This window comes from Equus asinus, chromosome 27, assembly GCF_041296235.1.
Source record: "Equus asinus isolate D_3611 breed Donkey chromosome 27, EquAss-T2T_v2, whole genome shotgun sequence".
NCBI classification, from domain to species: domain Eukaryota; kingdom Metazoa; phylum Chordata; class Mammalia; order Perissodactyla; family Equidae; genus Equus; species Equus asinus.
The window spans coordinates 836,643-860,568 of NC_091816.1; the positions used below are offsets into that span (position 1 = coordinate 836,643).

Here is a 23,926-nt window from a genome sequence, read left to right on the forward strand (position 1 = left end):
TTCATGTATGCATCACGCAACATCCACAATGATCTACACATTGCTAGTCTCATTGCAGCTAGCCCCCACTGACGCACGCACAAACCCGCTCAGGGAGGCAGAGGGTGAACTGGTGTGCCTGTGAGTGTGTTGAAAGAGCTTTAAATGGGGACACACACATTATAGCTGAAGTAAAATGCTTTAAAATAGTGCTACTCAAAGTGTGGTCTAAATACCGGTAACATCAGCATCATGGGGAACATCTTTGGAAATGCAAATGCTCAGTCCCAGTGTAGACTAAGTGAATCCAGATCTCTGCGCGTGAGGCTCAGTACTCCATGTTTCAACACGCTCTCCAGGTGATTCTCATGCACGCACAAGTTTGGAGAAGCAATGTTTGCAAGCAAATCCCACATGTTACGTCAGGTCACCTATAAATACTCCACTATGCGTCTATGACTGACACAACCACACCTAACAGAAGTAAGGGTGACTCCTTAATAACGTCCGGCCTGGGGGAGTCATGGGTCCCTCTGGACCAGGTGAGTCCACTTTATACCTGTTGTCCCAGAATATTATTAACACCACCCCCTTCACTCTCAACAGTGTCCCGATGACACAATAAATTGGGACACTTTGTGAACTTGATATACAGTTAGGGACTTCCTTCTGTGTTCAATTTTAAAGGTGCTTTTTAATTTTTTTGAAATTATGTAAAACATTTCAGGTTTACGAAGTAAAAATTATAAAGAAAGATTCATCTCGGTTGCCTCCACTCTGTTCCCTCCGTCCCCATAGGTAATAATTTTTTATTAGTTTTGTCCAGTCTTCATTTGTTTCTTTTTAAAACTTTGGGTAAATTCACGCCAGCACTGGTGGCCTAGTGGTTAAGTGTGATGTGTTCCACTGCGGCAGCCTGGGTTTGCTTCCCAGGCATGGATCTACACCACTCACCTGTCAGTGGCCATGCTGTGGTGGTGGCTCACGTACAAAAAGAGGAAGATTGGCAGTGGATGTTAGTTCAGGGTGAATTTTTCTCAGTGAAAAAACCCAAAAACCAAACAAACAGAAAAAACTATGGGTAAATTCATGTATTGTTTCTCCTACTCCCTCTTTTTAACACTGTTCCATAGCTCATGTTCTTAAGTAATATACAGGAGAGAAAATTCCAATGCAGTGTATAGAGATCACTGTCATTCCTTTTACAGCTACATAGTAATCTTTTGTTTGAAAGTAATAGCAACCAGACTCCTACTGATAGACATTTGGGGTTTTTTTTAAGTGTCTTACTGTTTCAAACAAAATAGCAATGAGTAGCCTTGTGCATTTTGGCACTTCATAATTTTGCCTGCATATCTTTGGGATAGATTTCCAGAAGTGGGATTCTGGGTCAAAGGATGAATGTACATATAATTTTGCTAGATACTATAACTACTCCTCTATGGGAGTTGCACCAGACTGCATGCACACCAGCATTGTATAAGAGTGCCTGTTTCCTCACTGCCTTTTCTAGAGGATATACTGTCTAATTTGGGTATATTTATCCACCTGATAAATGAGATGTGGTATCTCAATGTAGTTTGCTTTTTAACTTCTTAATTAAGTATAATATGCATACAGAAATGTGGACATATCATAAGTGCACAGATGGTGAATTTTCACAAACCAAACACACCCATGTAAGCAGCACACTGATGAAGAAACAGAAAATTACTAGCACTCTAGAAGCCCCGTCATGATCTCTTGTGAATTTTAACTTGAATTTCTCTTATTTTGAGAAAAAGTAAGCTTCTTTTCATATGTTTAAGGGTTATTTGAATTTTTTTCTGAACATTTTCTTTTCAAATATTTTGCCATTTTCTGGTGAACCCCAGTATGATTTATAGGAAAACCACAAAGTTTTTAGGAGAATTATACCAGCAGAAACAACATCAAGTGGGACAGAAAAGGATAGAAACATTATAAAATAGAGACCTCTGGACCCACAGCTTCTACAGACAGGAAGCAGGATAGGGAAACTACTCCACTGCAAACATGGGCTACGTTTTATTCAAAGAGAGGAATTAAGAGCCCAGAGGGCAGAATTAAGAGCTAAGGCGAATCATTCCCACAGTAGCAGGCTTGAGCCCTAATCAAGAACCTGGTAACATGAGCCTGACTGGTTTTTAGAATTGTGTGTGCTTCCTGTTTGCCCCTTTTGGAAAGGGAGCGTCTATAGTGGTTGTCCTATGGTGTACTGACTATTGTAGGTTGCACAGGTAGAGGGCAGATAAGTTGTCTCTTAGTTTGCAAGTCTTTAGATTGACAGGAACACTGTTCAAGGAGCTGTACATGAATAACTGTGCTTGAGGAGCCTTCGCTGCACCTCTACTTGACTTAGATAACTTGATCCTGAACCTGAAGCCTGAGCCTGGTGCCTCGTGACAGAGCAGATGGATTCATTTTGCATATCGTTGGGATGTGGATTATTGTAGCCAGAGAAGAAACTGTGGCATATTGTATTTTCCAAAAATGGACAACATTCCTAATCCCACATACTCTTCTAGAACTTTTCAACTCTCCCATCAAGAGATGGAGTCTATGTCTTCTCCCCTTGAACCTGAGTGGGATTTGTTGACTGTCTCAATGACTAGAATATGGCAGAAGTGACACAGGATGACTTCCAAGGCAAGGTCATTATAAGCAATAGGATTTCCTCCTGGCTCGCTGTCTCAAGACACGAGGCTTTGGAGCCCTGAACCGCCATGTAAGATGTCTGAGGCTGCCGTGCTGTGAAGAAGCACAAACTAGTCATGAGGAAAGACCACACAAAGACAAAGATGCCTAGCCAATTCCCAGATGCTCCAGCACGCTGCTGATACCACTGCAGCCACCGTCAACTGCACCACCCGAGACACTATGAGCCAGAACTACTGAGCAGAGCCACTCCTAAATTCCTGATCCACAAAGCCATGAGAAATACCACCTGAGAGTCATTGCTTTGAGACACTAAGTTTTGGGTTTATTTGTCATGCAGCGCTAGATTTTGATCAGCTCACAGATTTTGATCCTTGCTCACAAAATAAGAAAAATTCCAATTCCCTACTGAATTTAAACTCAAAAAGAAACTCAGGAATGGTGGCTGAAAAACAGTTCAAGTTTTAGCAATTCATTCTGGAATGCAAGATGTTGATTAATTTAATACATATCATCTGTAATTTAAAGTTATCTGACTGCCTTACAGTCTAATTTGCAACAACGAAACGTAATGGCTGAATCTTCCAGCCAATATTTATTTAATTGATATGAGGTTTTAATTGTTCCCACGGAATTAAGCTAGGTTTAAAAAAAAAAAACCTAGTCAGTATAAATTAGGATAGTAAATAACAAGAACAATATCACCAAAAGCAAACATACGCTGAGAATAGAATTGGAACCACTGTTTTCAGATCTTCATCAGTTATTATAAACTTTGCTCTGAATGGAAATGTTAAAGAAGGTATTGGATAAAAATTATTCTGTGAGTCAAAATAATATTCCTTTTAAGCATAACTGGCCAATCAAATTTATCTAAAGAAAGTTGGGACTTGATAGAAGTTTTGAAATACCTAATTTATATCATTAGATGTTGCCAAGGGCCCAAATATATTCACTGAATGTAATTTCCAGTAATTTTATTCTATCATGTTAAAAAATAGCACCAAACTCTTGCCTTGACTAAAATAGTAAGCAGCAAGAAAAATATTGAATTATATACTTTGATACAGGAGAAATATCTGAACTGACTTGTGAAGTGGCATCAAATTACTGAGGCAATAAGGTGTCACTACTGCTGTAATTTGACTAGAAAAAAAATTAATGTTTAACTAGCTTTTTAGATGGTTCATGTGGCTTTCTTCTGAAAGCTTTTGGAGTCTCAGCACATTTTCATCATATTTAATGGGTGCTTCCTCTTTCTCATTAGTAGTTTTTATTTTTAGTTTTAACAGGAGATTGGGATGTGACTTGTTTTGTTTCAGTTTTTCCCCAAAGTCTGAACAATAACAGGTTCCGGGTACTGCCAAATTTCAAAGACCATCTAGACAAGGCATGGAAGAGCTGAAAACTGCTTTTATAAAGCTTAACCCATCACCCAAATCAAGCTGTAAGAAGACTGAACATGCAGATGAAGAGGGCGAAGAGACTTTGGATTGAGTTGTGGTGCTATGCTCGCCTCCACCACCCTCACCTCACTGTAGGGGAGGAGGAGAGGGTGCTTCACCCCAACCACAGGCCAAGTGGGAGAGGAGCTTCAGAAGGGCTACACGGAGAGTTCGGCACCAGCATAAAGGGTGGTCTGAGATGGTGTTGCTGGATCAGCCTGATGTGGCAGAGCAGAAAAAGAAAGGGTCTGTATTGGGAGTACAGCACCTTCCACCAATGGCTGGGCGCAGGCGCACATTTCTTTCCTTGGGTCAGTGGGGCAGCGGGCAGATGGGAGCCAGACAGAGTCATTTACAAATGGGAATGTTTCCTCAATGCTTTCTGTCAGGGTCAAGCCTACCTCACCTCAGCAGAATGAAACTGGAGGCAGACCTTAGTCAAAGGGGCTGAGCAAAGAGGTTGAAAATGACCAGCCAGGCAAGTCAAGATCCACCTCACTGGGTCCACCCACTCACTACCGTGAATTCAGTTGGAGATGCCCAGAGGGGATTCTTTAAAAACTCATGAAATCTCCCTCATCTCCCAGCAAAGGAATCAGCTGTGGAAACCCACCACACTCAGAGAGCCCTCACAACCTATGAGCTTGGAGCTGGACCATCGAGGGCTTTCATGTGCCTTACCTCCCCTTCCTGGGTGGGTCAGACTAGCTCTCTATGGGTGGTGGGCTGGGCAGAGACCAACCAGAACCAGTTCAGTCGTTCATCACTATTCCTTCCTTTCAACCTGCCCCATCCTGCTTTCAACTCACCACATCTTTATTTCTCCCAACTTCTCTCCTCGCCTTGATCCTCACGCACCTCTCTTCCTTACTATGATCTTAATGCTCCAGTATTCTGATTCTCCACTTGAGCCATCATCTCCACCCTCCTGGATCGAATTCAAAGCCACCCCAGTAAGCCTCAGTTTCTCTCATTGTCCACACCCTCTCCATCACCGTTTGGGCAAGACTGACCCAATTACAGTGTTCTTAAATTTCACTGGCTGACCTGTATTTGTTTACAGGTCAGGAAGCGTTTTTCTCTCTCTCTCTCCACACACAGACACCCTATACAAAGCAAGCGGAGAGGTCTTGATTTGGGCCCATTCTTTCATAAATATCCTGAGATACAGAGTGTTTTTTATTGCTAGAGCAGCAGAAGGCAGCCCAACCTCAAAGGCAGCCGCAGTTCAAAGACTTATCTCTCCTCCACCTGTGTGGGTGCTTTTCTCAAACACTCTACCTATGCAAAGGGTGGTTCTTTAACCAGCAGCTCTGCATAAGATTGCAGGGGGCTCATCGGCTTTCCTAGCCTCACCCAAGGATGGACCCTCTAGAATGCCATAGATCCCCTTAGGGTTTCTCTAAGTTGGTCAGGATCCCTTCCATGGAATTTCATTTCCTCCCTTTCAAAGACAAAGAGAGAACATCCAGAGAGGAGACTGAGAAAGCTCCATTCCTCCCCTCGTCTCAGGGAAGACATTCCCAAGGCAGAGGGGAGAAAATCACATCTCAGGACTGACAGCATCCTTCCCGAGAACCCTGTCTTATCAGTTCAGATCCACAAAAGATTGTCCCATGCGCCCTAGACAGTGCCCCGCCCCCACACTTGTCCTTGAAATCTCACTCCTGTGCTGCTCTCCTGCCCGTTTGTCTAACTGAGATTACCGAATTTGCGGCAATTTAGTCTACATTCACAGTTTCTAACGCACTGATACTTAACGATTGTTATTAGCGACGCGAATTGTAATATTAATTCTTCTTAGAATCATAGAGCATAACACGAGTGTCATGTTTTCGAACCTTTTTTCCCTAATTATTTATAAACTACGCATTTTGTGTAGCCATAGTTTGTCTCTAAAGGGAACACTGACGTTTCCTGTGGTTAGCAACTGCACTGCAAAGCAATGGGTTATCTGATATCTCTGGCTGACAAGTTTCTCTTTGACATTTAATAAACTGCGATGATTTCACATTTAGGTATTTCCCCATTTGCTTGATAAGGGCAAAGAGCCAGATAGAGGCCAACTTAGTGGGTCTGAGCACAAAACCAAAGTCAATTTTTATAGCTAAGTAGAAAGTAAAAAGTTATCTTTTCTACTTCTGTTTTTTGAAGTTTAAATGTCCAGCTTTGGAAATATATGACAATATTTTCTAATACTGTTACTATTTACAGTTGCTCTTTATAACGTATTTGTCATCAACTCAATGCTTTGGCTATCGTTTTGTCTCTTTAATACTAACGATATTGTTAAATAAAAGGCAAAAAGCAAAGGTTTTTTAAAAATGGAACTAGATCTCCTTAAATCAGGATGGACTTGAGTTTCCAGTAAAATCATTCCTCAGTGTTTGTTCATGAAAACTCTACATGCCCAACCAGTCAGGATTTCAGAACATACTGAAAGGATAGCGTAATTCGCAGATGGTCAACCTGCCTACATCCTCAAATACCCAGGCCACTGGCAATTTGCTTTTGTGCTAGAGTGGATTTAGACAGTAAAACAAAGCATATTTTTCTGTCTCTCTTTCCTCCAAAGCCGCGAGATCCCCCGAAGCCCCTCCCCCCTCATGAGGTTCTTATTTTCAACAGTCGTGGCTACAGAAAGGATAGAATGTTTTAAGGACCCAGACATTTCTTCCTAAAATTTACTCTTGCTGGTGTTTTTCTTCACATGAAAGTCTCAGTCCTAGGCAGTGACTTACCGGGCTTGCCTCAGGTCCCTGGAGAGGTTCCTCTTTGCTTTGAGGTTGTGTCTGAAACTTAAAATAGAAAATGCACTCAGTTAAGCGGCCTGGTGTTAATGACTGTTTATTCCAGTAGACTCCACAACAGAGGGAAATTCCCAGTCCCTTCCCTCTGTAAGATCTTCAAATTCGTTTCTTCCTCATTCTCCTTATCTTCTACACTGCAGGTCATGACAAAAACCACATCATCTTGGCTTACTTGTCAAGGAGAAGGTGTAAAAGGTACATGTCTCAAGCACGTTAGGAATCAGAAATTGCAGAAAGATTTAAAAGTTTCTTCAAACAGATACAGGTAACCCTGCCAGCTCTCTGCTTGTATGTATTTGTCAAAAGAGGAGGTTTTTTCAGTACTAGAATGATATAAGTTCAGCAAGGGACACTTCTGCCAGCCAAGAGAGAAAGGGACAGTGATTCTAAAACGAGCTGAGTGTAACCGGACCCTCGGGCCCTGGCAGTTAAGCCAGAGCAGTACAGGAAGTGCTTCGGTCAGCGCAAGTTAGAGAAACAGTGGCCTCTCACGGAGCGCCAGATAGCATACTGATTACACACGGTGTGCTAACCTGTGGTTTGACAGTCATTCACGTACAAATACGGGGTGAGAGGGCTACAATAGAAAAGCCATCTTAGGCCTAATTATTTCATTTATATAAACAAGGTCCAAAAGTTCCCATTCTGTTACTATCCTCTGACCTTTCTTCCCAGCAGTGTTCGCTTTCCTCCTCCTAGACGTTTTGAAGATACAGACATACTCTAATGAGGTCCAACTTCTAAAAAACTAGTATCGACGTGTTCATTTTTGTTTTCCTAATGTTTCTGGCATCCTTTATGTCCTATCATAATCAGACAGTCTTACAGTGTTTACTTTGAGAACCTACATTGAAAAATACCTTACAACTGGGCAAATCTTCCATCTCTATGTGGAGCAGTTTGAGCCACTTGGCATGTAAAATATAAGCAAGAATCACAAATACTGGGGGATGGCGAGAGGTGTCGAGAAATTCAGATTCTTCCATTATTTGCAAGGTTACTTTATTTTTCTTATGCCATTTTTACAAAAGTAAGCACAGCCAAGAAAATTAGCACATGTAAATCTACCCAAAGTCTAATAACAAGCCGACGCTAAAGAAAGCCAGACAGAGAGGATGCTCCCTGACCCTTTGCAGATTGGGTGTTTATTGGGGGTTGGGGACTTGTATATTTAGAGAACTCTGAACCTCTACCAGGCAGACCCCAGCGTGCTTCACCTGTGATACGGCAGAGTGACATCCAGAATGACAGTGATGGCATGGGCAAGGACAGCGTAAATTGTAGGGAGGAGAAAAAACATTTGAAGAGAGTTCTCCGAACTTTGAGTAGCATATATTTGGTGGAAAACGGCAACACACTGGTAAACGTAAAATAAATTCCAAGATAAACCAAAAGGAAGGCTCCATTTGTCAGAAACTTATCTATCTGTTAAAGATAATTCCCATCGTTTTCGATTTAAGTGATGGTACAAGGTAATGGGAAATAACACATTTAGCAGAAAACTTCAAGTCAAAGACCATTTTACCACTCCATATTGCCTCAAATAAGGAGCCCTGTGATATTATCCGTTTACTAACCAGAAAGCCGGAACTTATCATGGATCAAGATCAATATCAAGATTTGAAGATAATTACTCTATTGGTTTTCAGTTATTATTTTCCTCAAGGGCACACTTGTGGTCTTATTTCCTAGAAATATTTCATTTAGTTATATATATATACTCATAAAAAATTCTCAACACACAACGTCACTGGATGGTCAATTTTCATTTATGCCTGAATGCACACTCATTGAAAGCATTTTGCAGTCCTAGCAGAAAACCACAAGAGAGCCTGGCAAAGGTCTCCTTGAGGTTAGCAAACCTAATGAAATACTTCGGATAATGAAGCATTGTTTGCAACCTTGACACAACTGCGTTCTTATCTACTTCCGGAGTGGCTTTGTACTTCTCTGGGCTGTAAACAGCTTCCAAAGGTCAGACTGCCTTGCAGAGGAGAGCTCAGACTTCCTTTCAGTTAGGGCATGTGTCTCTGCTCTGTTTTTTGCAGCCTTTGATCTTCTTCAGCTCTATTCCCTTTTTCCCATGAAGGTCACCTCCTCTCTGCTGTGTCTGGGAATCTATTCCACTCCACTGATACCTTCTAAGTCAGAGAGAAGAATGCTACCTCTCTGCCTATTAGACGCTGTTTTATTTCGAAACAGTTATAAGGGGCACAATACATCTAAAGATTTTAAACAGTAGTAATTGATCTCATTTCTTTTTCTTTTTTCCTAAATATTTTTTTCTCATCATAAAAGTAATAAAAGCTCAGTGTACAAAATTTGGAAATTCTAGAAAAGTACAAAGTACAAGAGTGATAATACAATTCAGCCACATTACCATCAGCCAGTGATAACCACTCTTAATGCTTTCTTCTAATCCTTTTTTCTCTTCATATCTTTATTTTTAATAATATTCAAATAGTATTGAGTCTCGTTCTCTCCCCACCTTTATATTTTGAATATTTATGTCTCCATTTCTTCAACTGTGATTTTAATTTCTACATAATACTAATAATTTACTTACTTCTTTCTCTATTGTAGAGCATTTAGATATTTCCAAATTTTTCATTATCTTAAATAATGTTCTTGAGCATATCTTTCTAGACATTTTAAAATTGCTCCCTTCATTACATCAACTGATGCCTCCGATCACTCTGCATGCACACCCGGTTTCACGCCCCGTGAGGTGAGGGTTGCCGCCACGTTCCGCCATCACGTTTTCTTCTGATGAGAGGCCCACAGAGATTCCAGGACTTGCCTGAGGCCGCACACCAGTTATTTCAAACTTGGAATTCTTTGATTTTTTTCATTTTCTCCACCTCTCCTGCTCAATCAAATACTAAGTCCATCCCTTTGAATTGCCTTTCTTTTTTACCCATTTATTTCTGTTTTATACCAACCCTTGCCACTCTATTCTGGGCCCTTCCTTGTAGCCACAGCCCAAAGCCACTCTGATGGCCCTCCTGCTTCTGGGACTTCCTGTTCTAGCCCTCCCTGCCCACCACTGTGAGACGGATCTTTCTTTATGCCACTGTCTAGTTCAAAAACATCGTTGACTTCTTAGTGAAACCTACATGACATAGAAACACCTTTGCCTGGCTCTCAAAGCCCCATGTTCCCGTCCAGTCCTACCTCATCCACTGCTCTCTGTCTGCTCACTATCCGCTTCCTGGCTTCATGCCTTCTCCTTGTGGTATTTGCCCCGTTCAGAGCACTCTCGCTTCCCCACATCTGTTCAGATTTTACTCAGTCCTCTGAGGCCCAGTTCAAGTCTCATTTACTCTGCGAAGCAGAGTGAGCTTCCCATTGGATCTGCAGTTGGCTGGCTTGAGTTCAAAACTCTGCTTTGCTGCTTGTGTTAGGGAAGTTGGGGGAAGTAATTATCTTCTCTGAGCATCTTTCTGCACAAGCAAATATGAATGATTCTACTAACACCTGCCCTATATCAGCCTCTCAGGATCCTAGAAAGATTGAAGGTGTGTTACCAAGTTTTGATAAGCTGTCAAGTGCTACACAAGTGAGAAAATTTTGCCCACCCTTTGGACCAGTTCAGTATGCAGGTCTGTGCCGCACAACGCAGCGCTGAATTACCTTCTGTCCTGTCACACTCTCTCATTGTTTCATGTTAATCATCTTTCCTCAGCTTGGCTGTAAAGTCTCTAAATGCAATACAAAATCTACTTCTGTAACTCCCAGTGCCTCATACTGCACCGTCTTAAGGACTGCTTGTCTAATCCGGGTGACTTCTGGCTGGTAAGGTCTAGATTTGGTCACATTGGGATTTAGATATAAATGGAAGAGCCCTGGCCCTCTGTTGTCTTCTGAAGTAAGAGAATCCTGCACTGTGAGGAGTCTAGAGGCTGGATCAAGGTTAGCAGACACCTTGGTGAAGTTGAGGAAAATGTACCCTCAGTTTGGATCTTGCCTCTCAGAGATATTCACTGAATTTTCACAGCACCCCTTATTAGGGACACTTCCTGAAATGAGAGAGCAGAAGCAAGGATGTCCTGTACACATCCAGGAATGATACCCAGACCTTTGGGTATCTTTCCAGAAAGGTCAGGCTACCTAATCACGATGTGTTGTTAAACATGGTCTGCCGAAGATCTGCTTCTAGATTACTCGTGTAATCTGGAATTCATGTCTCAGTTTTGATTATCTAGTTACTGGAGACCTAAGGAACATTTTCCCCTAATAGGTTGACCTCTAAAAAAGCCAGTTCTAGGGTTAAAGTTAGGGTTAGTGACAAGAAATAGGGTTAGGGCTAGAATTAGGGTTAGAGTTAGGGTCACAGCCAGGTTTGGGGTTAGTGGGAGGGTTAGCGTTCAGCTTAGATGAGGTGCAGATTTAGGCGTAGGCGTAGGCATCAATTTACACTGGAGTTGGTACCCTCGGGTCAGGGCTGGGCTGCAGTCAGGGTTAAGGCTACGTTCAGGATTAGAGTTAAGGTTTGGGTTAGGTTAGACTCCTGGATACAAAGGACAATTTTACAAAACGATACTCTTGGAAATTCCACTTTGAACGGTAAAAGATGACAGGACTTTCACATTTTCACTGACTTCCTGGGGACGAGTGAAGCACCATTGGGAAAGAACCTTCATTTTACAGAGTTCCAAGATTAAATGCAACGGCACGGTTTTGCATAGTTTGTGTGTTTTTTAAATCTCTAATCCTAAAAAGGCAAGTAACGCTTTTAATGTCAATGTTAACAGCCTGATGTTCAATTTGTAGATTGTATTCAGCTTGTACTGGACTCTTCCTCTCCTCATATGCCCAACCCCCAACATAAAAGCCAACACCACTAAAAAAAAAAAGCCATGATCTGGAATCTAATTACGTTTTACCTGAAAACTATATTTTAAGTTAAACACTATATACTTTTGAAGCACTATTCATTTGTCAAGCTCCATAAACAGAAAACACAATCTGGGTTTTTTCTTTCTTTCTTTTTTTTCTTTTTTTTGAGGAAGATTAGCTCTGAGCTAACATCTGCTGTTAATTCTCTTTTTTTTCTTTTTTTCTTTTTTGCTGAGGAAGACTGGCCCTGGGCTAACATCCTTGCTCACCTTCCTCTACTTTATATGTGGGACGCCTGCCACAGCATGGCTTGATGAGCAGTGCATAGGTCTGCACCCGGATCCCAACTCGCAAACCCCAGCCTGTCAAAGTGAAGCCTGTGAACTTAACTGCGCCCCACCAGACCAGCCCCAAACACAATCCGTTTTTAATAGAATCATGCTTCCAAATTGTTAGATGTCCCTCACATCTGTATTTCCAGCCCAGACCTCTTTCTCAAGCTACAGATTTAGATTTCCAATGAATGAATGGTGTTCCCACATGGCACTTGAATTTCAACAGGTCCAAAAGTGAACCCCTTGTCTCCACAGCCCTCACTCAACACACCTGCTTCTCTTTCTTTTCCATTCTATCTAATAGCAACGTCATTTACCAAACAACCCAAAACAAAAATCTTCACTCACCTCTTTTTTCCTCACCTCCCACTGCCCCATCATCTTGTAAACATCCTCTCAGATCTCCTCTGCATCCGTTCTCTCTGTCTTCAACTAGACCCTTATTTCTCTTGCCTAAATAATTGCAACAGCGTCTAAAATAACCTTCAAATAATTCTCCCACTTTCAAGCTCTTTCCTGTCCCCTCACATTGTCACCAAAATGTGACATCTTGTCACGTTATCCACCCATTGAAAATCTGTCCTAGGTTCCCTTCCAGAGCCTCTTCTGTGGAAGCCTCTCGCTCCTCTGTTCCACTAGAATTTTCCAGCTCCCCTTTGCATCCTGCTATGCCTTGCACATCTATGCCTGCACTTACCACACTCTATGGCGCTAGTGACCCTGGAGTAGATGGCAAAGAATTGGAAGTGGAGACTATCGCGTTCATTCCTGCTCCCCCAGTGCACTGAGCAGGGCCTGGCACACTGTGAGCGCCCCAAAAAACAGCTTGCAGGACTAAGTAACTCTCACAGATCCTCTTTATATATTGGTACATCCAGTCCCCAAATAAAACTCATGCTGTGTAAGGTTTCTTCAGATAGCACACCCTGCATCTTAACAGGAAGTTACAGATTAATAAACAGCTGACAGAGCAAACTGAATAGCATCCAGTGAGTCAGCAGGCACCCGTTCAATTGCGGCTAACTAGACACAGGGAAAGAGTAAAGATGGAGACAAAACATCACTCTTCATTGATAGAAGACATTGCAGGATGCTCAAAGCTCTGGGTATTAGGGCCTTGCATATTTCCCTACATTGTGGCGAAAATTCAGGCCCAGAAAAAGGCCATAACAAAATGAATTGGGAGGCTATGTGAAGACAGAAACTATAAAACCAAATTTGCAGCCACAGAATGTCCACCACACTCTACCTTGGCCATTTGCGCAGCATAGACCCCAACCTACATGTGGTGTAGACAGAGTTCTTCAGTTACTATTCCTGAGAATATGATGAATACATAGACAATATGTGGATTCTGTAATCACTGGCTGTCTGCACTGCAATAGAACTAAGGTGGGGCAGGAGGGAGCTGATTTTACAGTTTTAAAATCAAAGAGCTCAGCTACCCATCTGCATTACAGGGCTGGAGGCCTACAACACACTGCCCTGGGCACAGGCCACGTGTACCAGATGTCCACCACCTTAAGCTTTTCCTCTCAGGAAAAGCGCTCACTTCCAGCCCCTTGGAAGGTCAGGTGCTCCCCAGAACTCCCAATGATAGCCTGTGCTTGGAAAGGTGTCTGTGGTCAGAGGAAGCAGAAGTGGGTGGCTGGTGGGAGACAATGTACAAAGGGATGGTGGGCACACCATATAGAAAACAGAACTCTCACCCACAGTCTCTGTAGCAACCAGACCAGACCAAGATCAAGATTTGATCAACAAATGTAAGCTCTCCTAACATTGGCCCTGCCACCCCCCATACTTTCAGCTCAGGACCAACCAGAGAAAGCCAAACACACTTCCCAAACCAATCACGTGGAATGCTCACCTTCAGCTTCCCCGGGTCACCAGCCTCCCATCAGGGCCCACCTGAGTTTTCCTGTCTCCCCTTAGCTGGCTGACACAGTGGGAGGATTTGGAGGTGCAGGTAAAGGACACAGGACGACTCCTCTGCCGGGATCCTGGGGGCCGCTGGAGAAAGGGTGAGGAGATGAAGAAATGGCCACCCAGCGGGCAGGTGGAGTCATGTGGGGAGAGTGGGTGCACGTGGCCCAATGAGTTTAGCACAACAGAAAAGTGAACCTCAGAAACACCAAAAGGGTACTTGTGGGATACAGCTCACTAGCCTCGTGACCCCATCCCACCCCTTATATAATCAAACCCGTACCCCATTATTAGATTCATCTTCCTTAATGAGCTGCTTTTCCCTACTGTTTTTCAAACATCAGTAGATCTTGTTTTCTATAACATTAAACGTAAATGTGACTTGGCATGTAAAGCCTTTCAAAGTCCATTCCCACCATGCCTCTCTAAATTCCCTTCCTAACACTCTACAATCCTGAAACAGATTCTAATTTCAGTCTAAGTCATTTCCATCAATATTCATTGAGCACCTGGTTGATCCCAGGCACTGTCCTCTGCACTCGGAATAAACAGACAAAGTCTCCGCCCTAAAGGAGCTCGGGACATGTCAGGGACGTCAAACACATAAGTAACTACAATATAATAGCAGGAATAATAATCAGTAACTTCACTGAGCACCTCATATAGTCCAGGCACCGTTCTAAGCATTTCACATCTATTCCTTTAATCCTCACAACAACCTGTGAAGTAGGCATCACAAAGTATCCTCATTTCATAGCTGAGCCACAGAGAGGGGGCTTTCCAAAATCGCATAGTTGGGTGGACCCAGAAATTGAGCCTTAAGCACTTCCTCAACCACTACAGTATATGATAATTTGAAGAGAGCTGTAGTGGAGTCGTGAACAAAGTGTTATGGGAGCATAAAGGACAGAGAGAGTCACTCAGCTTGGAGACACGGGAAATGGCATCACTGAGACAAGACCACCCCTGCCTCCTTCCAGGAAGGATTGAACCAGTTTACACCAAAAACTGCATGCATTAAAGTAATGATAAAACAGAGAGAGAGGATCAGGACCAGTGGAAATGTAAATATCATAAGAAAATCAAGCCAGAGGAAAAATAAATTTAGTCCAAAAGAAGAGTTCAGTTACACCATACTTTAACATCTCATTTTCCTTTGAGCTCTCTGGAAGTCAAAGAGAAAAGGGAATCAAGCTCAACTGCATAATGTTTATTGTCATAAAGTAGAATGCAAACCAGTTCATCAAGGGAGAAAATAAACCTTTCTTAGAACTGTGACACAAAATAAAATTTTCAAACAGGAGCTTCATAAGTGTCACAGAGAACTAGAGTAGAAACAATGTCCCCTACAATGCTCTTATAGCAAATGTAATAGAAGATTTTATATGGCAATTTCTTATGACATTCATTGATAAGAGCCAAGGACATTGCAGAAATGCAGCTCAGCAAAGGTGATTCCATAAGAATACTATTGTCTGAATTCAGAATCTTCTGATGTTAGGATTTGAGTTGAGTCTAGTAAAATGAGGACTTTTCTAGGCTGAGAAGCAAGATAAAGGCATTCAAGGAGGAGAAATAGCGTTATGCATGTTTTGGTGAGTTCTCTTGTCTGTCTGCGTGAGGAAGGGCCTGGGGCAGAGCCAGCTGAACAAACCTTTGTTGCATGCCTGCCATGTGTCTGGCCCTGTACCAGGCTCTGGGATAAGCCAGTGAGCAGGACAAAGTTCCTGCTCTCTAGGAGCTCACCTTCTGGTGTGTGGGTGTGGGGAAGAGGTAGGAAGTTGAACAATAAATACAGAAACAAAAAGGTAATTTCATGTGAGTGCTGATCACTGTGATGAAGAAAACAACGTAAAGCGAATGTGTCAGGGACATTCAGGAGGCAGCCATATAGATATCTAGTCAGGTGTTTTCTCAGACAGAAGGGAATGCAAAGGCAGGAAACCAAATGGGTTTTATTCTAAGTACAGTGTAAGCTAATGGAGGGTTTTAAGCGGGAGGTTGACTCGCTATGATTCACGTTTTAGAACGTCACTGGCTGAAATGTGGAGGATGGAATAGAAGGGTGCTGAGGGAGAAAAACGGTGGCAGGAACACCAGTTAGGAGGCTGCTTCAAGAGTCCAGGAAACATGGTGGTTTGGAATAGGGTTGTACACATTTTGGAAATGAGACCAATGTGGAATACGAAAGAGAGGAATCAAAGATGGTGCATAGTTGTCTTGCCAAACAAGTAAGTGGATGATGCGCCATTTCCTGAGATAGGAAAGATGTAGAAAGTGGGAGTGGGGAAATAAGTAGTTCTATCTTGACCAAGTTAACTTTGGGATGACAACTGGACATCCAAGTGGCAGTCAAACATACAAATTCGGAGCTCAAGGCAGAAAGATACGAACTAGAAATATAGAAAATACATTTTTAAAATGTTAGTTACATTTTCAAATGCAACTCTGTGTTCTTTTACCTTTGCAGACAAGGGCCCTTTATAATTCAAAGCCATGAGTCCATTCATTAAGCTAGAAAAAACGTATGATAAATGAATATTTTCTGTTTCCTGGTTTTTGGACAGTCCATAGATTCGGACATCTTCAGAGCACACATAGGGAGACCTTCAGACTGGTAAAGACCATTTGGAAGACTAGGTCACAAAAAGGAAGGTCACAAAATAGACTAAGAAGAAGGAGTCAGGGAGGTAGGAGGAACACCAGATAAGATGGAGGACCGGAAAATTTACCAGCAGGATAAATGTACAACCAGTGTCGAAGAGCCTGGAGAAGAAGGTCTTTCAAGAAGGAGGGAATGGTCAATCATGTAAAATCCTGCTGAGTGGGCAAGCGAAACAGAGCAGAGAACTGACCATTGGCTTTGGAGAGAGACAGGTCATTGGTGATCTGGATTGGAGGTTTAGGGGAGTAGTAGGAATGAAAGCCCAGTTGGTGTGAGTGTAGGAGAAAATAAGAGGTGAAGAGTGGACGCGGTGAGGAATGCAACTCTTTTAGGGAGGTTTCTTGTGAGGGGGAATGGAGAAATGTGGTGGTAGCTGGAGGAAGACGAGATCGAAGGAGGATCTTTTTTTTAAAATAATGATTGATATTAAGGCATGTGTGTGTATATAAATCGGAATGATCCAGTAAATAGACACCAACGCGAGAGGAAAACATAATACCTGTGAAACCAGGGGCCAACCTGCTTTAACTATACTCAGTTAGTTGTCTGTTAGCAAAAGCAGTTAGATAACGCAGTACTAAAACCTAACCCATAGATACGTCTCTGATGCTCGGTCACCATGGTAATGGGTGCTTAAGTTTTTCAGGAGCTGAGAGTCAACTCCTTGTCCAGTTCAGGCTGATTAAGACCACTGACTCATCAACTGGCTCTGTGCAGATGACTAATAGGTGACCCTTTGGACGTCAGAGGGCTGAAAACGCCCCCCTCGGATCATGCTAACATCCCTATTTTGTGAACATGCCTCCTATGAAGAGCCATGAAGTTTGACTGTGCTTGCTCAGATCATCAGTTACCTCCCATTTCCTTACCTTCAACCATCTATCCCCACGCTTCAGACCACCATGCCCCTTGTATCCCATAAATATCCCTAACTCCTATTTTCGAGGAGGCAGATTTGAGATTTGTTCTCCCATCTTCTCACTTGCTACCTTGTGAACAATCCCTTTCTCTGCTGCAAAGTTGTCATCTTGGTGATTGCCATTTTGCGTGGTGGGCAAAAGGAACCCGATTCAGTAACACCTGTAGAAGCACAGAGCTTGCAAAAGGAGAGAGGATGGAACCCAGAATCCTAGAGGAGAGGTTGGCCTTATAGAGAAGCAAGGACATTTCTTGTAACAGCAAGGAAAGTAGAGTAGGTAGATTAAGTTATAAGTAGGTTATCGGGTTTGGTGATAACAAAATGGATGTTATCATTTGCATTTATTTTTTCTTTGATGTATGAAGCAAGGTCATCATCTAAAAATAATGAAAAGAGATGATTGCCTGGTGGTGTTGGAATGTTCATTTGTGAATTTAAATTAGAAACAGTTGAGGTATTGTGAAGGAGAGCTCAATGCCTTCTTCCTCATTTCAGTAGCTCATTTCCTAAACCAGTATCCTGACATTCTCTACATCTATTCCACCTATGAAATTTGAACTCCAATATCACACTGTCTGACCACAATCTTTGATCCAGTTTTCATCCACTTGCTACCACTACACCATATCTCTAACAATGTCACAATAACTTTGGCTTTTCCATTTCTGCTGGTCTGTTGGATCCCATCAGGCTTCATTTCCTTCTACGCGTTGCCTGGATTCCACAGTCCATTACTTCAGTCATTTTCTCTTTTAGTATCTTCAACGCTAATTCCCTTGACCTTTTGTTCATTCATTGTGCACATTCTATAAAATTCAAGATCAGCCTAATCATCTGCCTTTTCTATTCTTGCATGTAAGCTGTAGGGAAAAGCTAGGGGCAAAAAGAGAAAAAAGAAACGAAAAAGTATTAATTTTGCCACACATATCCATGGCTTCTCAACGCTCACGACATTCCCAGGGTGCAATCCTTGGTAAATTTCTTCTCTTTTTATCCCTGAAAGGCTACATTTCATCACATTTCTGAAGCTTTGCACTTCTTCCACTACAATTTGCAGGTGATGTAGTCTTACTTACGCTAGAGAAAATAGAAGTCATCAGGAGAGAGCTCCCACAAACTGCTGCCCCCACATCAACTCTGCTATATGGTTCTTGGTTGTTTCCTTTCTGCCTTATTGGAAGAGACCATTCCTATTTTAATCCCCCCTTGCATGCTTTAGCTCCCTTGTATTAGCCCTGAAGGCTTTGGTTGTGACAGATGCCCAAATCAATTACTTTAAGCAAATAGACCCCAATGATAGGACTGGCTTTAACCACAGCTAATTCCAAGAGTTCAAATTAATTTTTCCTGACTCTGCCTTTTTCTTGCCTCTGAGCTCTCCTTTCCTCCATTCCTCAGCCCAAGGATGGCTACCTCCATGTGGGTGGCAAAGACTGCCACCAGCAACTCTAGCTTTCATTGTCCTTACAAATAATGACACCACAGGAAAGAATATTTTATTTTCTAGGTAACTTAAGAAAAAGTAGAAGAGAGGACTCTGATTACCCAACTTGAGTCACCTACCCATCTCTGGACCAAGGCAATGAACAGCCACTCTGGGTCATGTGTGCGTCCCAGTGTCCAGAGGATGGAGTAGGAAGTGGGGACATGTAACTGACAACCTTTCAGGTGGGAAAGTGGCATTTCTTGAAGAAAAATACTATGCACAACAAACAAAAAGTTATTGGACATACACTACATATTCCCTCCTGCCTTCCTCAGAGTTGCATCCATGAAGTGTTCTGTCTCTTTCCCATATCTTCAAACTCTTTCATTGACACATTACCCAATGTTAATAAAAGCACTTAACACAAGTGCCTGGCTCATAATCAGTGTTCAATAGAAGTCAATAGTAGGAGGAATAACAATTGTCCCATATTAAATCAAAGTCAGCATCTTCCTCTGGCTTCCCTCTATCTTCCCCCCCTTTCCCAGCTAAGCATCGCTCTCTGGACTTCCTCACTTAGTCACTTCTTCAACTTACTATAATCTGTCTTGCGCCTGCACTACTCCACGGATAGATTACCATAGTCTTCACAGTCCCAAGTCAGTGGGATACTTTCTCAATTTTATTTTACTCAACATCCTCAGTATTGATGCTAATAGTCCTTTCATTTTTCTTGCAACTCTCTTCCATTCATTTTGCAATTCTTTTCAAGGGCTTTCCCCTCCTTAGACTTATTTTCCTCTTCCTTGATGGCTACCTCTTGACTTCCACTACTAACCTGACCCTAATGATTCCCAAGAACGCTCAGACCTCTTTACTGAAATGCAGGTCTTTGTAATACAACTTCCTATTGAAGAATTCCACTTGGATGTCCTGAAGCACCTGACACAAAGCATTTTAAAAACTGAATTAGTTATTCTCCATAACACACACCAAAAATTAAGTTCTCCTAATTGTATTTTCTTATTCTAGTGAATGGCCCCTTCGTGCACTACCTGCTGAAGCCAAATGATTGGGAGTTAGTCCACATTTCTTCTCTCTTATCCCCAACCTCCAGATTCTAATTTAGTAAATTTCCCTTTTAAATATTGTATCTACCCACTCAAGTGCCGCTGTCTTATTCAGCCCATCATCTCTTCCCTGAATTATTGCCAAGGATACATAATGAATTCGCCTACCTCTCCTGCAAACCATCCTTCCTTTCTTTGCTAAAGGAATTTTTTTTTTTCCTGAAAAGCAAACCTGATCATGTTTCTCTTTAGTGGTTTCCCATGGCTTTCAGGACTGATCTGGTTATATTTATGGATGGAATAAGAGGCCAGAAGTTCTGGCTGACCAAAAACTAGGGACAGCTTATTTGCCTCTAGTCTCCAGAACAAAGACTGTCACGCGTTCAGCCTCTCTGCTTTTGCCAATGCCCAAGAGTGTCCCCTGAGCTCAATATGAACAGGCTCAGAGGGAACCCACATTCATGAACAGACAGGGAAAGGGGAGAGGTGCAGCTTTTCAAAGAGGGTCTCAGTAGCTTGAGAGAGGAAGACTGACCCTCACCTCCTGGTATTCAAATCCTTGTGCAATCCCCTCCTCATAGTACGAGCTGACCTTACTGACTCCCTTCTAATGAACAGGATGTGGCAAAATTAATGGGATGTCACTCCGAACTGGGTTATAAATAGACTGTGGCCTCTGTCTTAGGCGTTCCTTCTTACGCTGTCTTGGATCACTCATTCAGGAGGAAGCAGCTGCCATGTCATGAGGCAGCCTGTGAAGGGGGACACATGAAGGAGCTTGGACGCGATTCTTCCTCAGCTGAGCTGGAAAGGACTGCAGTCTGACCAGCACCTTGACTGCAGCCTTGCGGGAGCCCTGGAACCAGAAGCGCTCAGCCGAGCCACTCCTGGATTTTCAGGACCCACAGAAACTGTGAGCCAATTAATGTTTCTATTTCCAATCATGACATTTTGGGGTAATTTGTTATACAGTAATAGAAAATTAATACAAAGTCCAAGAGGGGAAGAGTCTTACTGAGGTAAAAAAGACACAGACAAATTTAATAAAAATTGATAATAATCTCAAATAAATTTATTATACAATTGAATTAAATTATACAATTAAATTAAATTAAAAAAAGATTCACTGTAAGCACAAAACATGACTTTGGATTTAAAAATTCAAGAAAAATTAAAATTATTATAGTTGTGGTGAGAATTAAATTAACGGAATAGACAGCCAAAAGGGACAAATAACTCACAATTCACAGCACAGGGAAGAAAGAATTACAAATCATGAGGGAAACAATAAGTCACTTGGAAGGCAAACCTAGGAAACCTTTTATACAAATAGTAGGTTTTTTAGGAGAAAACAGAACAAACAGAGAAATGATGATTAAGGAAAAAATACACAAAAACTACTCTAAAGTAAAAAAAAAATGCTTGAATCATTATATTGAAAGAGAGCAGAGTCACAAGCAGGATTGGGCAAAAACAGGACATATTCTGGTAACGTTTCTGAACTTCAGTGATAAAGAAAACGTTTGTCTGAGCTTCAGCCAGAAAGAACAGAATACCTACAAAGAAAGAGGGCTTGACTTCTATTCAGCGTTGGAAGCTAAGAGACAGTGGACAATCATCTTAGGCTCCTGGGTGAACAGATCCAGAAATCCCAAACCCAGTGAAGATATCATGTTTTACATTTGCACACTTGCAAGACCTTGGAAAGCATACCACCCACATACCTATCCAAGGAAAACAGTCCAGGAAGTCACCTAGCCAAAGAAAAAATAAATCAGAACAAAAACGTTAGATAAGGAAAGTAAAAAGTATAAGAAATAGTGGTAAGCAATGAATTTGGTAAGATAATGGCTAAATCAAAAGGGATGACCATAACATTTTTTGATATTAAATACATATGAGGAGACTTCCAGTTTCTTTCTGGGCATCTAAGGGGCTTGGAAGTTGTCACTCTATTCTAACAAGTAAAAAGCTGAACAAACCGAATCAGCAACTCTTCTCAGATCCGTCAGAGAAGTGAGATTGCAAGGTAAACTGCTGCCCCCAAAACTGGGGACAGACAAGCTGGATACAGAGATTCATAACTTACTGGAGCAGAAAGCTCCTCGGGAACCAGTACCAGGGTAGGGAAAACTGAACCATCATTGACAAATTGCTGGAAGCTCCATGTGGATAATTCTGAGATCAGCTCCCCAGGGGAGCCAGTCACAGGGGGCACCCTCACATGTTTGTGAGTTTTACCTCTAGGAGCCCTAGCAGGTTCTCGAGTCAAGACTGCAGAAAAACCCCCTCATGCTTCTGACAGGAAGAGGGGAAAAGTAGTCATTTTGAAATATGCCAGAGCATTCTGTTTTTCTTAACAAGGCTTGCCCTTAAGAGAAATGACTTTATCAGAGCTTAACCTAATGGGGTTTCATCAGAGCCCAGCTGACTTGGGGGAAGAGGAATATCCCAGTTCCCTCTTGTCTTCCACATGGGGGACAGGAAATACAAATTCCATCCCACTTCAGCCATTCTGTCAGATCTGAGGGGGAGGGAGAAACTGAAAACCACTTCTGAAGTCCACAGTTCAGGGCACAGGCTCAATGAAAGACTAAGACCTAATCATTTCTCCTCCCCACGCATCTTATACCACTTTCCTAAAGGAATGTATTTTCTCCAGTTCCTTTTACCCAGTACATTGTATCTGGCTGGCAAGAAAAAATTACAAGGCATACTAAAATGCAAAACCCCACAGTTTGAAGAAACTGAGAAGCATCAGGACCAGAGTCAGACACAGCAAGAATGTTGGAATGATAAGACCAGAAATTTTTAAAAACTGTGATTAATATGTTAAGGGACCTAGTGGACAAAATAGACAACTTGCAAAAACAGATGATTTGAGGAGCGTGATGGAAATTTTAAGAAAGAATCAAAAAGAAATACTAGAGATAAAAAAATACTGAGAGAAGTGAAGAATTCCTTTGTTGTGCTCATTAATAGACTGGACATGGCTGAGGAAAGAATCTCTGAGCTTGAGGATACACCAATAGAAACTTCCAAAACTGAAAAGCAAGGATAAAAAAGACTTTAAAAAAATAGAATGGAATATCCAAGAATTGTGGGACAACTACAAAAGGTGTAAATATGTATAACCAGAAGAAGAAAAAGAAAGGAACAGAAGCAATATTTGAAGCAATAGTGTCTGAGAATTTCCCCAAATCAATGTCAGACACCAAACCACAGGTTCAGGAAGCTTAGAGAAACCCAAGCAGGATAAATGCCAAAACACTCCACTACACCTAGCCATATTGTATGCAAAATGCAGAAAATCAAAGATAAAGAAAAAAATCTTAAGAGAAGCCAGAGGAAAAAAGTTGATCTATAGAGAAACAAAGATAAAATTACATCTGGCTTTTCCTCAGAAACCACGCAAGCAAGAAAACAGTGGAGCAAAATATTTAAAGTGTTGAAATAAAAAACCCACCAACCTAGGATTCTGTTCCCTGTGAAATTATCCTTCAAAAGCAAAGGAGAAATAAAGACTTTGTCAGACAAACAAAAATTAAGGAAATCTATGCTCGGGAGACCTGACTGGCAGGATGCATCAAAAAGAAGTTTTTCATAGAGGGGGAAAATGCTATAGGTCAGAAACTCAGATATACATTAAAAAAAGGAGGATTGGGGGAGGAATGAGTGAGGGTAAAATAAAAACCTTTTGATCTAATAGATAAGAGTTTGTTCAAAATAATAATAGAAACAATGTATTGGATTACATATGCTTATATAAGTGAAATAAATGACAGCAATGATACAAGGAATGAGAAGGAGAAATTAGAAATATTTTTTTATAAGGTGCT

The 23,926-nt window shown here is 41.8% G+C and overlaps 1 protein-coding gene and 1 long non-coding RNA gene across 13 annotated transcripts in view; one reads left to right on the forward strand and one right to left on the reverse strand.

Annotated features, from left to right (window-relative positions):
• PSD3 (pleckstrin and Sec7 domain containing 3) overlaps window positions 1-12,920 on the reverse strand; it is a 655,493-nt gene extending 642,573 nt beyond the window's left edge. For 4 of the 11 annotated variants that reach the window (XR_011498768.1, XR_011498769.1, XM_070499773.1 and 1 more), the window contains exon 1: window positions 6,842-7,302. The gene's annotated coding sequence lies outside the window, so the exon portion shown is untranslated. Of the gene's footprint in view, window positions 1-6,841; window positions 7,304-10,084; window positions 10,103-12,781 lie in introns of those variants that run through there. The other 7 variants (XM_070499774.1, XM_044751008.2, XM_070499757.1 and 4 more) reach the window with 6 other exon arrangements.
• Window positions 12,921-20,803: 7,883 nt separating this feature from the next.
• The window catches only part of LOC139042259 (uncharacterized), a 41,174-nt gene continuing 38,051 nt past the window's right edge, over window positions 20,804-23,926 (forward strand). Inside the window, exon 1 of one of the 2 annotated variants that reach the window (XR_011498771.1) lies at window positions 20,804-21,000. This is a non-coding gene — a long non-coding RNA (uncharacterized lncRNA). The remainder of the gene's footprint in view (window positions 21,001-23,926) is intronic. The other variant, XR_011498772.1, reaches the window with a different exon arrangement.